This window comes from Elephantulus edwardii, unplaced genomic scaffold (assembly GCF_000299155.1).
Source record: "Elephantulus edwardii isolate Elephantulus edwardi_28Jun2011 unplaced genomic scaffold, EleEdw1.0 scaffold00038, whole genome shotgun sequence".
In the NCBI taxonomy this organism is placed as follows: domain Eukaryota; kingdom Metazoa; phylum Chordata; class Mammalia; order Macroscelidea; family Macroscelididae; genus Elephantulus; species Elephantulus edwardii.
Window position 1 is genome coordinate 15,105,057 of NW_006399788.1, and position 16,461 is coordinate 15,121,517.

Here is a 16,461-nt window from a genome sequence, read left to right on the forward strand (position 1 = left end):
GTGTAAATCCAGCTTCTTGATGGTCTTCCTCTTTTTCTCTGACCCTTTGTCCTTCTCCAAGAACTGGTCCCTCCTGACATCCTGCTCCAAGTTTGTAGAATGGGGTGTCACTATCTTTAGCTCTAAGGAGCACCCTAATTTTACTTCCTCCAAGACAAATTTGGATTCAAGAAAACATTAGTGAAGAAAATAATATGATTCCCAATAGTTCATAAGATTAAGCTTTAAATAAAAACTATGACTTTTGAAAGTATCACAAAATGCACCTCTGGATTTTTAATATAATAAGCACATCATAAAGGTCAATTGGCTCAACCTCTATACAATATAGACCACCATCAAGATACAGACTACATAACTAGTTAATAGCACAATTAACAGTGAAGCTCTGTTGATGCCTATCAGCAGATCATTTTGCTTCTGTTTGAATACCACCAATAGCTTAGAGCTCACTATCTCTAGTGCACCAGTTCTCTAATAAAATGGTTTATGGAGTTAAGACTTTTTTGTGCGGAGTCAAAATCTATCTCCTATAAGGATTGGCTACCAAATTAGTCTGTGCCTTGGAGTCTCACTGAGAAAATCCAGTCATATCTCCCCTGAATAGAGAACTCTGGTGGCATAGTGAGTAAGGAATTGTGCTGCCAACTCAAAGGCAAGTAGTTTGAAGCCACCAGCTGCTTTGCAGGAGAGAGATAGGCAGTCTCACCCTTTGCAATTTACGGTCTCTGAAAGCTCCCTAAAGGCTCAGTTATGAGTCAGTATCCAACAGGACACAACAACTCTCTTACCAGCCCTTCCAGTATCTGAAACAAGACTCAAAATCAATTCATCCTGGTTGGATGCGCTGCTGAGAATTTCCATTCCCATGCTGGATATACTGAACCAGAAGCTGCATTTTAGTAAGATCCCCAGGTTACTTGCTTTAAAGTAGAGATCTGATTAAGTGCATCTGGAGTGGAAAGGCAGAGTCTTAGCAGGAGATCATACTGTCATGAACCAATTTGAAATTCTGACTTGAAGATACCTAGTCTGCTTCTCTCAAATGATGCTTACTTAGCCTTGGGGGCTCATAAGGTAAATGCATAGCTGCTTGTTCTTATTTACTAATGTCTGTTGTTTGCAACTGGACTTAGGGATTGCAAGCTTCTTAACTCTAGGCCAACAGCTTTTCACCACCCCAAATGGGGTGACTTAAATGAGAACTTTCACTACAGGTTTGTAAATTAGCACAAGTAAGCCTGTATTGACGTTGCTTACAGGGCACTCCATCCATGTTGTTGTTAGGTGCAGTTGAGTCAACTGAAATTCATGATGAACCCATGAGAAACGGGCCTGAACCTTGCCTGATCATGTGCCACCTTCATCATCTCTGATCTATTTGAGCCCATTGCTACAGTCACTGTGTCACTCCATCGCACTGAAGCTTTGCCTTCCTGACACTTTTCACCTTTCCAAGCATGATGTCCTTCCCCAAGGATAGCTCCTCCAAACAACATGCCCAAAGAATGTGAGACGAAGCTTCGTCCTCCTCGCCTCCAAGCAGCACCCTGGCTGCACTTTCTCCAAGATATATTTGACTGTTCTCTTAGCAGTCCATAGGATATCCAACACCATAACTCAAATGCATCAATTCTTCTTTGGTCATCCTTAGTCACTGACCAACTTTCAGATGCATAACGAGTAATTCTGGGAGCTCTGCTGGCCTAGTGGCAAAAAGCTGCACTACAATCCCAGAGGTGCATGGTTCAAATCCAACAGATGCTCTGCTGGAGAAGGAGGGGCAATGTCCTCCTCCTGTACCAGTCAGATCTGATTTGACAGTACACACACACGAAATAATAAAATAAAATTTTTTAAAAATCACAATTAAAATTAAAAAAGAAAAATCTGCCTAAATCATATGCCAATATGTATTAAACTGATGGGATTTCAATATTTCTGTTTTCAAAATTAAACCATTTGTATGATACTAAGCTAATTCTGTAATAAACAATTCATAACATTGGAAAAAATGAAATATTAGTGTATAAGGGATATAAAGAAGAAAAGAATATATATACTGCATTGAAGCAAAATGAGAGAAGCAATGTGTAATGGTAACAGTGAAATTGGCTCATGGGAGGTAAAATGTGTTTGTGTTGACTCTTGATTGAAAACCTTGACTCACAGCCCAAACATGAGCTAGAGAGACAGTTTATAAAAAAACCCCAACACACAAAAAAACCAAAAAGCAACCACTCCCCCAAACCAAAAATTATACAGCTGCATTGTTTATATTATTTTAAGCTGAACTTTACCAGTTGAGACTCAAGTGATTGCAAGCACTATGGATAAACTCTGTTACAGGCCTAGATTGCTAGAAAATGGGGTAATAGTCTTCCCAAGGCCTCTGTCTGAAAGGCCTGAGTTCTTGGGAGCAGCTTGTTGAGATGCGGTGTTGCTGTAGACAAGCCTGATGAGCTGGTGATTCTAGAACCCCATCTCTTGTTGACTTGGTAGTTTCTCTTTCGTTGGTCAAATTCATCACAAGTTAGTCTTGCAATCACACACCTAGAAAGCAAAGGTCTAATCACCACTGTTTTTGATGCTTAGATATTTGCTGAGCAGCTGCAGATGAAGGTCTACAGGCAATATAATTAAACATTTAAAATTAGAAACCAAAGTTTAGTAATTGTTGTAAAGTGTGTTCTACCCTCCTACTTGAAATACAGACCTTCATCTTAACTTGGAAAGCTAGGTTCAAATTCCTCATGGAATCCTTGGATTTCTTTACCAGGACATGATGTTTAATGGAGTTCTACTCTATAGTCACTGGTTTACTTTTATATCTGACCTTTCTTTAATTGTAGGACTCAGATTTAGAAATTTATTTACATACTTTTGTATCAGTCTCCCACTGCTTATCAAATTTTATGTAATTTCCAACAGCTGGAAAGGCATGATTTTGTCAACCTTCAAGCTGTTTTTCTTAACCCTCAAGTCAGTGCACCGTTGTTACTGTTTACCCATTGCCATCACATGGGAAATGACTCAGCTGATCCTGCAGTGGGTTTTCTGAGGCTCTAAATCACACAAGAGGAGAAGGCCCTCCTTTCCCTAAGGAACTGCCAGTAAATTCAAACTACCAGAGAGACACCACCTTAGCAGTGCAACTCTTTATGCAGACTGCACCAGCAGAACTACCTTGCATTGAAAAAGGTACTTGTGTGGTGTCACCAACTAAGACACTGACTCAGAGGGTTATTGTTCTGTCAGGCAAATTGACCCAAGAGAATGGCTTTTGTTTAAGTCATAAAAATAGAACCAGAGACTTGCCTACAAACAATCCCAGCGTCCTGTGGAAACTTGGTGATACAGGTTAAGTACTCAGAGGCTAATTATCAAATCTTAAGTAGCTCTGCCATCTAAAAGACCTGGTCATCTATAGCCCCTAACAATAAATACAAAATAAGGACATATAATGTGATAAGGAATTTGAGAAATGAATTTCAGCAGGAACTGGATAAATCAGTTACAAAGATAAAGCAATCATTTCTGTTCATTATGTTTTATAAAATTAACCGCCATTGAAGTATGCCCACCATTACCCTGTCTTTCCAGATTTCCACTGAATCTTTCCCATTCTCTTTACTCCTCCGCATGGCTCCACCCACTAAATTGCATGACTTTATTATTTCCCCCTTGCCCATCTTCACTCCTTTACTTCTACCCTCCCTCTCCTCTTGGATCCTCATACAGTTATCTTTCTATTTATACAATAATTGTCTTATACAGTATTTATCCTTATGAGACTGAGTTAGATCACTCAGCATAATGCTCTCCAGTCTACCCCAAGTTATGGAGTTATTTTCAAAATTGTTGCTTCTGAGTGCCACATAGTATTCCATCATAATACAACACATCTTTTGATGAGACTGTACAAACAAAGATGTATCTGATCAAAGCCGTAGTATTTTATATTGCTTCCTGTGCATCTGAAAGTTGGACAATGGGTAAGGATGAATGAAAAAGAATTTCTGTCTGTGAATTGCGATATTGGCAAAGAGTACCAAATATCCCACGATCTGCCAAAATATAAACTCATTTGTCTTAGTGGAAATGCAACCAAAGGGCTCGATTGAGGTATGGATAGTGAAATTTTTATTCATATAGTTTGAGTATGCTATCAGAAGGGTCTAGTTTTTGGAGAAAGACATCCTTGGGAAAGACGGTGGATCTGTGAAAGACAGGTAGATCTGAAATAAGATAAATTGATATGATGGCTGTAACAATAGGGCTCCAGTATGTAGGAGATTGTGAAGAGATAGAAGATGGAAGAGTGTTCAGATCATAGGGTCACTGTAAGCGGCGGTGGACTCGATGCCACATACTAACTACATCCGTGAAGACTGCTGTCTAAAACACTCTATAGCCTATAGGGGTTCTGTGAGTCTGAATAGACTTGATGCTATACAACAAAAGACATGTAATTTGGGGATTCATGGTGATAATGGCAGATTCGTTGTCTACAATTATTTTCAATATTCTGCATTTGTGTGCTAGAGAAAATTAATAAAGCACAGAGTATTTCAGGGAGACCAGCACAGGATAAGGGATTTCTATCAGTCAAATGCAAAAATTGAAAAACTTAAATAGAAGTGGCTCTAGGTCATATAGCCCTGATGTACAAGTTGGCATACAGCGGTCACTTGTGGTTGCTGTGAGACTGAACACTGTGACACTGATGTGTCAAATGTGTTAATGGTTGGCTACCCAATGCAGACAGAGAGTGGGGTGAAGCTCCCCAATTGAAACAAGCTTGGAAGGAGGAGTGTCATCACTGGTAAAGCTTGCCTCCAGAAACCCTATGAACCTGGAGAGAGGATGAGAGACACCCAAGTGTTGAGAACTCTCCTTCATAGGATCGCTATGAATCGCCTGTGACTTGGTGGCAGTTAACAACAATTAGAAGTGATGAATTATTTGTTCTAGTCTTGACTTAACCTCTGACTCCTTGTGAGGCTGTAGATATACTTATCTCTAAGATGCCTTCAACATCTTGATTTCTTGAACTTTTTTAGTAAGGTAGTTGGGAAATACTTGCATGTCTAAGGCATAAAGATTGATATTTTCCTTGTTGGCTGCAATGTTGGATGTTTTTAAATTTCTTTTGAATCTTTTGGGAAATAATGAACTGTACCTTGCAAAAAAGTTGGTCAAACTTTACTGAGCAAACTTTAGCTATTTTACAGTTGTAATATTTTAATAAGGCAGCTCTGATTGCCTAGTGGCAAGAAGCTGTGCTGCAATCCCAAAGCCATGCAATTCCAGGCCACCAGCTGCTCCACAGGAGAAAGATGGACAATCTCTTCCTGTACAATTAACTGCCTCTAAAAACCCTCTGCAGGGTCAGCTTTAGGTAGTTTCTGACTCTATGGTACACAGCAACAATATTTTAATGTCTACTGTGGCAAGCTTCTCATTCAGTTGTCCTTTGATGGGCAGGGAGTTGCGGTTTCACCCTTCGCCCAGCTGTGTGGGCCCTCTTCTCTGTCCTGCTCTGTAGTTTAATGAAGGAGCTGGTTTCCCCTAGAAATAGGCAAAGTCTCAGAAGTACACCCAGGATATTTTGTCCAAGGAAAGGCCCATTAAAGTAGCAAGGTCCCAACAATACAGCCCCAACAATACAGGTGGCTATGGTCACCTGTCCCCTTTCCCGCAGCTGATTGAGAGAAAGCTGTCAGTGCTAATCTCAACCCTTCTGTTTTTGGAAGCTTTCCCATCTTAAAGCCTGGGCCCCAGCTCTGAGCCTGCCAATGCTGGGAGCAGAGGCTAGCTACACAGAGAGAAACAGGACAACCATTTTTCTTGACATCTGAAATCAAACAAGGAGGCTGACAAGCCAATAAAACTTAAGCCTGTGGTGTCAACTACAACTCCTGGCAACTCTCCGTTGGGTTCCTAAAGCTATAATTCTTTATGGATGGAGGTTGCTTATCTTTGTACCGCGGAGTGGCTGGTGGCTTCTGCCCACTGACATCTTGGCTAAATTTGACACTAGGACCTCTAGCCCTGTTGTTATGTGCCATCAAGTCACCTGAGACTCATAACAACCCTATGTACAATAACTGAGACTCATAACAACCCTATGTACAATAACTGAACCCTGTCCAATCCTGAGCCAATCTCACTGTCTCTGACACATCCACCCACATTACACCAATCACTGTGTCAATTCACCTCAACTGGAGTCTTCCTCTCTTGCACTGTCCCTCCATCTTTCCAAGAATGATGTCCTACTCGAAGGACTGGTCCCCCTGACAACATGTCTAAAGTATGTGAGATGGAGCTTCAGAATTCTTGCCTCCAAGGGGCAGCTTGGTTTCACTCTCCCTAGGATAGATCTCTCTGTTCTTTTGGTGGTCTGTGGTATGTTCAATACTCTTCTCCAGCACCACAGCCGAAAAGCATCTATTCTTCTATCATTTTTAGCCATTGTCCAGCTCTCTGATGCATAGCAAGCAATCACAAAGACCAGAGCTTGGATTAGGTACACCTTTGTCTCTAGAATGATATTGTTGCTCGTCTGCACTCTGGAGAGATCCCTGAAAGCAGATTTTCCCAATGCAATTCATCTTCTTGCCCTAAACACCCTAAATAAGCTTTAACCTTTTTGTGAAACCAATGGAGCATGTAACATTCACCAATATTTTTGGCTCCTTGGGTTTCTTGAGAAACTGCTGTCCCAGTTGTAATATGTATAACTATTTGATAAGGACCTATAAAATTGGATGAAGCTGAAGAAATGGTCCTTACTCCATCAATTCCACCACCAGTGTCCACTTGGTACATACTTGTGGTACATAATTATATAAAAAATCCTTTTTACATAAAACCTTTCCCCTTGATTTCAGCATGATTTCATCTTCTATTACTGGAGACACATGCTAGCAATACGAAATTTAAAGCAGAAAGCAATTCCATTATGAAAGGGTTCATTAGATGCTGTCACTTGGCAGATTCACATAGAATTCATCATCTTTTTGCAGATGCTGCTATATAGTTATCTTTCTCCCATCTTAGATATACACAATTAGATTTGGAATTTTCAGCTTGATTTTCCCCCTTTTTAAATTTTAATTATTTTTAATTGATATCTTAAGGAAAGTTTACAGAAAACTTGGATTTCCATTTATTCATTTTTGCACATTTTCCTCCCTACCACCACCCCTGTGAGTTCACTTTTCTCTTTTAAAAGATTCTTTCATTATTGCACGATCAGCTTGATTTTGTCGAGACAGTGGTGGAGGACGGCTACTAGTGAAAGCTTTACGTTTATGTTTTTATTCCTTCCCAATACCACCTCCTATTCCTATCATTAAAAGGACAAGGGAAAAAAATATATCAGACTCTGAAGCTTGCTCTTGAACATAAAGTAACTAAAATAAATCAAATAAAAGAAATAATTGCATAAGAGCTGACCAGAAGACTTCAAAGAGCTGCTCAAGAAGACAAAAAAGAGTATTAAAATATTATGTACAGTGACTTATGTGATCTCAGAAACCCTAAAAATTGGATTTTCTAACCATTATGTTTGCCCTCATTGTGGGAGGAGAGAAACATGGTCTCCAGCAACTTTAACTACAGACACATGATCTTGGAAATCATCAACAGCTGTGAGACCAATATAAGACAGAAAGCTTTCAACACTGTGAGGTACTCTGGTGACGGTGGTGAGAGAGGGTGGAGACTGTGGCACTGCTATAAAGAGACTGTGGCAGAGGAACCTTGCATTTATGCTCCAGTTAAAGGTTTTGCTTAAAGGAAAAGCGGACTTATAATTACTTTTAGATAAAGTTTTCTGGATGATTGATAAAACCAGAGGTTTCTTGAATTTGTGCTGCCGAACTGAACCTGGACTGTCAATAATTGAGGAATTTTACCATGTTAATCCGGTTTGAGATTGCTGGACTAAACCTAGACTTGCATTATGTGATATTCTTTGTCTCTCCCACTCTCCAACCTAATTTGGAATTAAAAAAACAAAAGAGAAAATCACACTTGACATTTATCAAGCTGAAAAAACTGAAGAAGAATAACAAGACTCATGTTTTCAATATTGAAGGATTGAAGGACAAGATATTGAGCAAAGGACAAGATACCGAACAAAGCCAAGGATAATGCATGAAACATCATTGAAAGATAGAAGATAACATAGTCACAATAGAAAAAAAGAGTTCTGGTTGACTTCTGTTAAGAGTTATGTTGCCAACCCAAAGGCATGCATAAGTTGTTCTGCAGGAGAAAGATGGGGCAATCTCTTCCCGTGTGATTTACAGCCTCTGAAAACCTTCTGGGTCATCTAGAAATCAATTAGAACTCAACAGCACATAATAACAACAGTATACCAAAAAGAGTTGATCAACATTAGTTGTTTCAAAATTGAGCAACTGGTGTTGAAGAAAGAAGTGTAAGCTACATTGTAGGTATTGGCTAAACGCAAAGTGCTAGGATTTCATAGGGTACCACTTGATATAGTTCAATAAATTATGTGATACTAACTAATGTTCAGTCACCTACACCAAGAAATTTAGAAGACACAACCAGCTGGAAGTGATCCATATATGTGCCCATTAAAAAAAAAAAGTGATCCAACACAGTGCAGAAGTTTTATCAAACAATGTCATTAATATTATATGTAAATAAAGTTTTGCTGAAAATAATTCCAATTGTAGTACTATACCAGCAGGGAACTACTAGAAATTCAAGTTGGATTCAGAAGAAGGCATGTGCAATGCAAAGCATCACTAAATCTTGGCTGAAAATAGAAAAATACCTGTGTTTTATTTACTGTGCAAGTTCATTCAGTTGTGAAGATCATAACAATTAATGGATAGCACAAGGAATAATGTGAGTCCAAGAATACTTAATTATTCTTAGGTGGAACCTGTATATAGGCCAAGAGATAGGTTTAAAATTGAGAATGATGTGCATGAAAGTTATAATACCTTTCCACCATACTCATTCTATCTGCCTGCTGAATAGTAATTTGATAAGTTGGGCTGTGTGAAGAACATGACATCAGTAATGGTGGAAGACTGACGTAATTGTGCTTGTTACAAGCACAGAGGATTTGAAGGCCTTACTGAAGAGTATAAAAACTATAGCATTCAGTATGGCTTACATTTACTTCAACATCATGAAAAAAATTATCCTCACAGCTAGACCAATAAGAAACATGATAAACACAGAAGATACTGAAATTGTCTAAGACTTCATTTTATTTCGATCCACAATCAATGTCCATGGAAGCTACATTAAGAAATCAAATACTGTATTGCATTGGAAAAAAGTGTTAAAGTGTTAAAAAAGCAAAGATATTACTTTGAAGATTAAACTCTGCCTGACTCAAGCCTTGATATTTCCAATCACCTCCTATACCAGTCTATAAAAGCAGAGAAAGCAGGAAAACCAATGAATGAAAAAAATTAAAGCAGAATTGGTGCTTTAAAATCATGGTGTTGGCAAGGAATCACAGCAAATTGTGGCCAACATTAAGAATGGGAATCCAGAACACTTGATTGTGTTCCTGTGAAACCTAGACCAGGAAACTGTTGTCCGAACAGAACACTGCATGGTTCAAAAGCAAGAAAGGAGTGAGTCAAGGCTATATCCTTTCTCCACTCCTTCTCAATCTATATGTTGAAGGGATCATTCAAGAGGTCGGACTTTATGAAGAAGAATGTGGCATCAGAATTGGAGGAAGACTTGTCAACACTCACATTATGCAGACCTTGCTCACAGAAACTGAGGAGGACTTGAAACATTTGCTCCAAAAGATCGTCGACTGCAGCCTTCAATATAGATTGCATCTCAACATCACAAAAACAAAAATTCTCACCACCAGGTCAATAGGCAGTATCATTATAGATAGAGAAAAGATAAGTTGTTAATGACTTCATCTTGCTTAGATTCACAATCAACACTCTTGGTACCAGCAGTCAGGAAATCAAAAGATGAGTTGCATTGGGAAAATCTGCTGTCAAGGATTTATTCACATTCTAAAGAGCAACAGTGCCAGTCTAGAGACCAAGGTGCGCCTGATCGAGGCCATGGTCTTCTCAATTGCTTACTGTGCATCTGAGAGCTGGACAATGACTAAGGATCACAGAAGAAGAATAGATATCATTGAGTTGAGGTGCTGGAGAAGATTGTTGAACATACCATGGATGGTCAAGAGAACAAACAGGTCTTTCCTGGAGATGGTGAAACTGGGTTGTTTCTTGGAGGTAAGGATTTTGAAAGGTGGAAGTGAAGTGCTTGCTGCAGAAGATCAAGGACTGTAGTTTTCAATATGGATTGAAGCCCAACATCAAAAACACAAAGATTCTCACCACTGGGACAATTGGCAGCATCATGATGGGTGGAGAAGAGGTTAAGATTGTTAGTAGCTACAGCTTGCTTGGCTCCACAATCAACACTCTTGACACAAACAGGAAATCAAAAGATGAATTGCATTAGGTAAATCTGCTATCAGGGACCTTTCCAGAGTACTGAGAAGCAATGATGTCAGTCTAGACACTAAGGTGCATCTGATCCAGTCCATGGTCTTTGCAATTACTTGCTATGCATCAGAAAGCTGGATAATGATTAAGAGTAAGAGAAGAAGAACAATTGATGCCTTTGAATTGTGGTGTTGTAGAAGAGCACATATCATGGACTGGCATGAAAACAAATAGGTCTGTCTTGGAGAGGCTGATATTAAGTTTCTATTTGGAGGCTAGGATTTTGAAGTTCTGTCTCACATACTTTGGGCATGTGGCCAGGAGGGACTGATTCTTGGAGAAGGGTATCATGCTTAGAAGGGTGGAGGGATAGTGGAAGGATTGACACAGTGACTATGGCAAAGATCTCAGGTGTGTCAGAGATGGTGAGGCTGGCTCAGGATAGGGCAAGGTTCAAATGTGTTGTTAGGTTTGCTGTGAGAAGTACTTCACTCAACAGTACCTAACAACAGCAAATCAGAAGGACAAGCCAATCTCTCTTGGAGGAAGTATAGGCAAGATGCTCCTTGAAATCAATGATAGCTAAACTTTGTCTCGTATACTTTGGACATGTTTCAGGAGGGAACTGTCCCTAGAGAAAGTCATCATGCTGGATAAAGTAGATTGTGAAAAAGCTTGACCAAAAACCTCTAACAAAAAGGATTGAACTATGGGTGCAACAATGGGCTCGAACGTGTTAACAGTTGTGAGAATGGCATTAGAGTAGGTGATATTTTGGTTTTTGGTACATGAGGTCATTGTGAGTTGGAAATTACTAGATGACTCCTAACAACCAGCTTTCTCTGGCCGTCCAAGTGTCTGCAGGTTCTGATCTGTTTTGCAGTGTTTTTCTCTCTCAGCACCATGGAAGTCCAGTTCAGCACTATCATTGTGGGACTTATCTCCATTATCTCATGCTGCCGTAAGGAGATCAACATGACGGTGGCTTTAACAGAAAAAAAAATATATATATTCTCTTATAGTTTGTAGGTGTTGTTATGTACTGTCAAGTTGGAACTGACCCATGGCTGACCCTCCAGGGGGTTTACAGAGGCAGTAAATCGTAAAGAAGGAGATTGTCCATCTTTCTGCTAGAGTTTAGGAGGCTGAAATCCAATTTCAGGGTTCCAGCTCCAAGGCAAGTCCCACTCTCTATTTGTTGTTGTTGTTGGTGGAGCAATTCTTGTTTACTTCAGCATCTGTAGACCAGGCAGTCATTCTTTGGGGTTTCCCAGGTGTCCTGACTTCCCTAGGTGTCTGAGAACTTCCTCATGCAAACATTTGAGTCGAAAAGGATGCATCCTGCTCCTGGTGATTCTTCTTTAGTGACTAAACATGTCCCCCACATCAGCACTCTTTCCTTTCTTTTTGTCTCAATAGACATACTCTTGGGGTATTCCTCCTACATCCGCTAAGGGCTGTGATGGGATTAATAGTTATTAATCTCCTTAATCCTTCTACAACTAATTGGTTTATCAGTTCATGAGGGATCATTGCATAGCTTCCACATTATATCATTATATAAGCATATGTTGGGAGACACAATTCAATCCACGATGTTAGTGTAACCATCATTGACATAACTAGGCAAATTATTCCATATGACATATGTTATTAATCACTCTTCAGGCCATACTTAATTAAGAAGTATATTAAGTCAATTAAAGATCTATGATAAAAATCATGGATAATTAAACTCTATATGATAAAATCAGCCCACAGCAGAAGCAAGGCCATTCCAAACACTGTTTTATGACCTCAGTAACCTTGAGGAACATGAACTCCATTGGGTATATTTCCTTCATCCCCCACCTAGGATTTCTTTGGGGAAAAAGGTTAAGGGTGATCTTTCCTGAGTTACTTAGTATCATTGACCTATGACATCCTCTTTTTCTGGCTGTATAATGATTAATTTTTAAGTATAATGCTTTATTAAATTAGTTTCACTGTAAAGCAAACTGTTAACTGATTATGTAGGCCATACTGCACTCCAGAGTTGGTAAACTCTAACTTTAGCTCAAATTTTTAGGTCAATAAATGCTTTTCCTTGGAGGCAAGGATTCTGAGGCTTGGTCTAACATACTTTGGACATGTTGTAAGGAAAGACCGGTCCTTGGAGGACATCATGCTTGGGAGGGTGGAGGGACAGCACAGGAGGGGAAGGCCCTCTATGAGGTGGATTGATTCAGTGACTGGGGTAATCAGGATGGGAGTGTCAGAGACAGTGCGACTGGCACAGGACAGAGCAGATTTTAGGGCTGTTGTACCTAGGGTCGCTATGAGTTGCAAGCGATTCGACGGCACATAACAACAACACTTCAAGATAAACTTTAAGTCATGCCTATTTTTTCCCACAACCACATTAAATCCAGTCAATAATTATTTTGCTTCATAGTGCTTGTGTTGGTCTATACCATGGAATTAACTGAGAAGCTTTAAAAATTATTAATGCCTGCGTCCTACAATCATTTTTGTTGTTATTGTTGTTGTTAGGTGCCATCGAGGCGAGTATGACTCGTAGTGATCCTATGAACAACAGATCTGAATCCAGTCCTATCCTGCGCCATTCTCACACTTCCTGACACATTTGAGCCCATTGCAGTAGTCACTGTGTCAGTCAACCTGGTTGAGTCTTCCTCTCCTTCATCAGTCCTCCACCCTTCCAAGCATCATGTCCCTCTCTAAGGAATAGCCCCTCCCAGCAAAATGCCCAAAGTATGTGAAGCATAGCCTCATCATCTTTGCCTCCAATGAGACTCCGGCTGCACTCTCTCTAAGACATATCTGTTCTCTTGGCTGTCCATGGGATATTCAGTGCTCTTCTCCAACACCACAGCTCAAAGGCATCAATTCTTCTGTCATCTATTCATTGTCCATCTCTCAGATACATAGCATGTGATCAAAAAGACTAGGGCCTAAATCAGACATGCCTCAGTCCCCAAACTGACACCATCACTCCTCAATTATTTGGAGACATCCCTAATTGCAGACTTTCCCAGTGCAATATGTGTCCTGATTTCCTGACTGCTGGTACCAAGGGTGTTAATTGTGGATCCAAGCAGGATGAAGTTGTTGACAGTTTGAATCTTTTCTCCATCCATCATGATATTGCCTGTTGGTCCAGTTGTAAGAATCTTTGTTTTCTCGACATTGAAATGTAATCCATATTGAAAGCTGCATTCCTTGATCTTCTGCAACAAGAGCAGAGTCCTCCTCACTTTGAGCAAGCAAGGTTGTATCAACTGCACAATGCTGATTATTGATGAGTCTCCCTCTAATCCTGATTAAATATTACTCCTCAGAGAATCCAGCCTCTTGAGTAATTTGCTCAGCATACAGATTGAATAGGTATGGAGAGTGAATACCACCTTGATGCACTCCCTTCCTAATTCTAACCCTTGCTCTGGTCACACAACAGTGTCCTGATCCAGACATAGGTTTCACATGAGCACAATCAAGTGCTCCAGGCCTCCCATCTCTCAATGTCAGCAATAATTTGTTATGATCCACACACAGTCAAATACCTTTTCACAGTCAGCAAACCACAAATAGACCTTCTGGTTCTTTACTTTCAGCCAGGATTCATCTGACATCAGCAGTTATATCCCTGGTGCCACATCTTTTAAAGCCCTCTTGAATTTGACAGTTGCTTGTTCTAGCCATTTTTGAATGATCTTTAGTGGTACTTTGCTTGCATGTTTGAATGATCTTTAGAGGTATTTTGCTTGCATGTGATATTAAAGATATTGTTCAATAGTTTTCATATTCTGTTGCATCACCTTTCTTGGGAATAGAAAATAGGGACCTCTTCCAATCCATTGGCCAGACAGTTGTCCTCCAAATTTCCTGGCATAGACTGGTGAGCACATTCAGGGCTGCATCTGTTAACTGAAACATGTCAATTGGTATCCGATTGATTCCTGAGGCTTTATTTTTTGCCAATGCCTTCAACACAGCTTCCACTTCCTCCTCCATTACTATTGTCTCCTGCTCAAATGGTACTTCGTGAAATTTTTCATTGTCAATCAGTTTTGGGTTTGTTTTTTTTTTGGTATAGTGATTCTGTGCATTCCTTCTATCTTGTTGTGATGCCCACACTCACAGATTTTTATTTAATTAATCTGAAGATTGACCCATGCATCAAAATTTTTAAATGCCCCAAATAGTGGCAAAGTTGTGAAATCCTGTTGTATATTTTTTTATAAAATGTAATTGTATATTTTCCCATAATCAGACTTCTGTCATGTTTTACTGCATTTGTTCTCAGCTGCATTTCCATGAGGAGTCCCTGGGTTAACAAGATTGACTGCTAGGCAAAAGGTTACAAGTTTAAATCTACTCATGGATACTTTGAAAGGAAGGCTTGGCACAAAATATAGTTCTATTCTGACACACTGAGAGTGACTCATGAAAATTGATTTGGTATCTCTATTACTGATACAATATGTGTTGTTATTTTAATTTTCTAGAAAACTAGGGTTCAAAGGAATCTAGTTAATAGGTTCTTGTTCTCAACTCAGTTGGGATCTGACTCATAACTTCTTTTCTGGCCTTTTTCTTATTTGTAAGCTAGGTGGTAAATTGTCTCCTCCTCTTCAAAGTTGTTGTTGTTGTTGTGTACAGGAGAGTCAGAACTGACCCATTGCTGACCCTCTGGCGGGTTTTCAAAGGCAATTAATCACTTGGGTGGAGATTGCCCATCCTTCTTCCACAGAGCAACTGGTAAGATTCGAGCCACATGCCTTCAGGATTACAGCTCAGCATCTTACCACTAGGCCCCCTTTTTAATGCAGTCCTTCAAATAATTAAAAACAAATATTGAATCCCAACTCCAATTCATTTCCTTATCTGAGTCCTTCATCCCTTCTCATCGAATGAAGTTCTGAGGAGCCTCACTTCCTGATCCTTTGCCATCTTGTCAATGCCCCTCTGAGGTAGTTCTTGGAGTAAACACAGAGCACCAGTTTTGACAGGTCTGGTGAGAGATAACTGATACTTGTAAGTTAATATATACCCCTCCAAGTGCCCCCAAGGCACCCTTGGCTGATACTTATTTTGTAACATAGGGAACTCAAATCCCTTCTAGCTAGCCCTGAGGACAGTATATGGTGTGCTGAGAGTACACAGAGACACAGAAGAAACTGGCTCCAATTTTACCTAAAAATTAAAGAAGTTACGATTTAATGAGCATTCAATCTTCTTTGTTTTTATCTTTCTGTCTTTTTTTTAATTCCTCTCAAATCTCTTACTTCTAAAGTAATGGGTGTCTCTTTACACACTTATGTTTATATCTAGAAGGTATGTATTTATATTTTGTTGTTGTATTTGTTGTTTTTGACATGTGCCTTCAAGTCCACTGTAACTCACAGTGACCCTACAATCCTGAGTCATTCTCACCATCTCTGATACACCTTCCCCTATGCCACAGTCATTGTGTTAATCTATCCCAACCAGAATCTTCCTTTCCTGTACTGGCCCTCTACCCTTCCAAGCATGATGTCCTTCTTCAAAGACTGGTCCCTCCTGGAAACATGCTGGAAGTGTGTGAGATGAAACTTCAAAATCCTTTCCTCCAAGGAGAAGCCAAGTTTCACCCTTTCCAGGACATATTTATGGTTCTCTTGGCAGTCAGTGGTATGCTCAATACTCTTCTTCAGCCCCACAACTAAAAAGTATAGACCCTTCTGTTATCCTTAGTCATTGTCCAGCTCTCACATGCATAGCAAGCAATCGAGAAGACCATGGCCTAGTTCAGGCACAACTTAGTCTCAAAACTGATATCATTGTTCTTCAGAACTCTTGAGACATCTCTGACAGAAGACTTTCCTGAAACAATTTGTCTTTTGATTTCCTGACTGCTGGTGCCAAGATTGTGAATCTGAGCAAGATGAAATTGTTAACAAGCTCAATCTTTTCTCCATATACTAGAATGCTG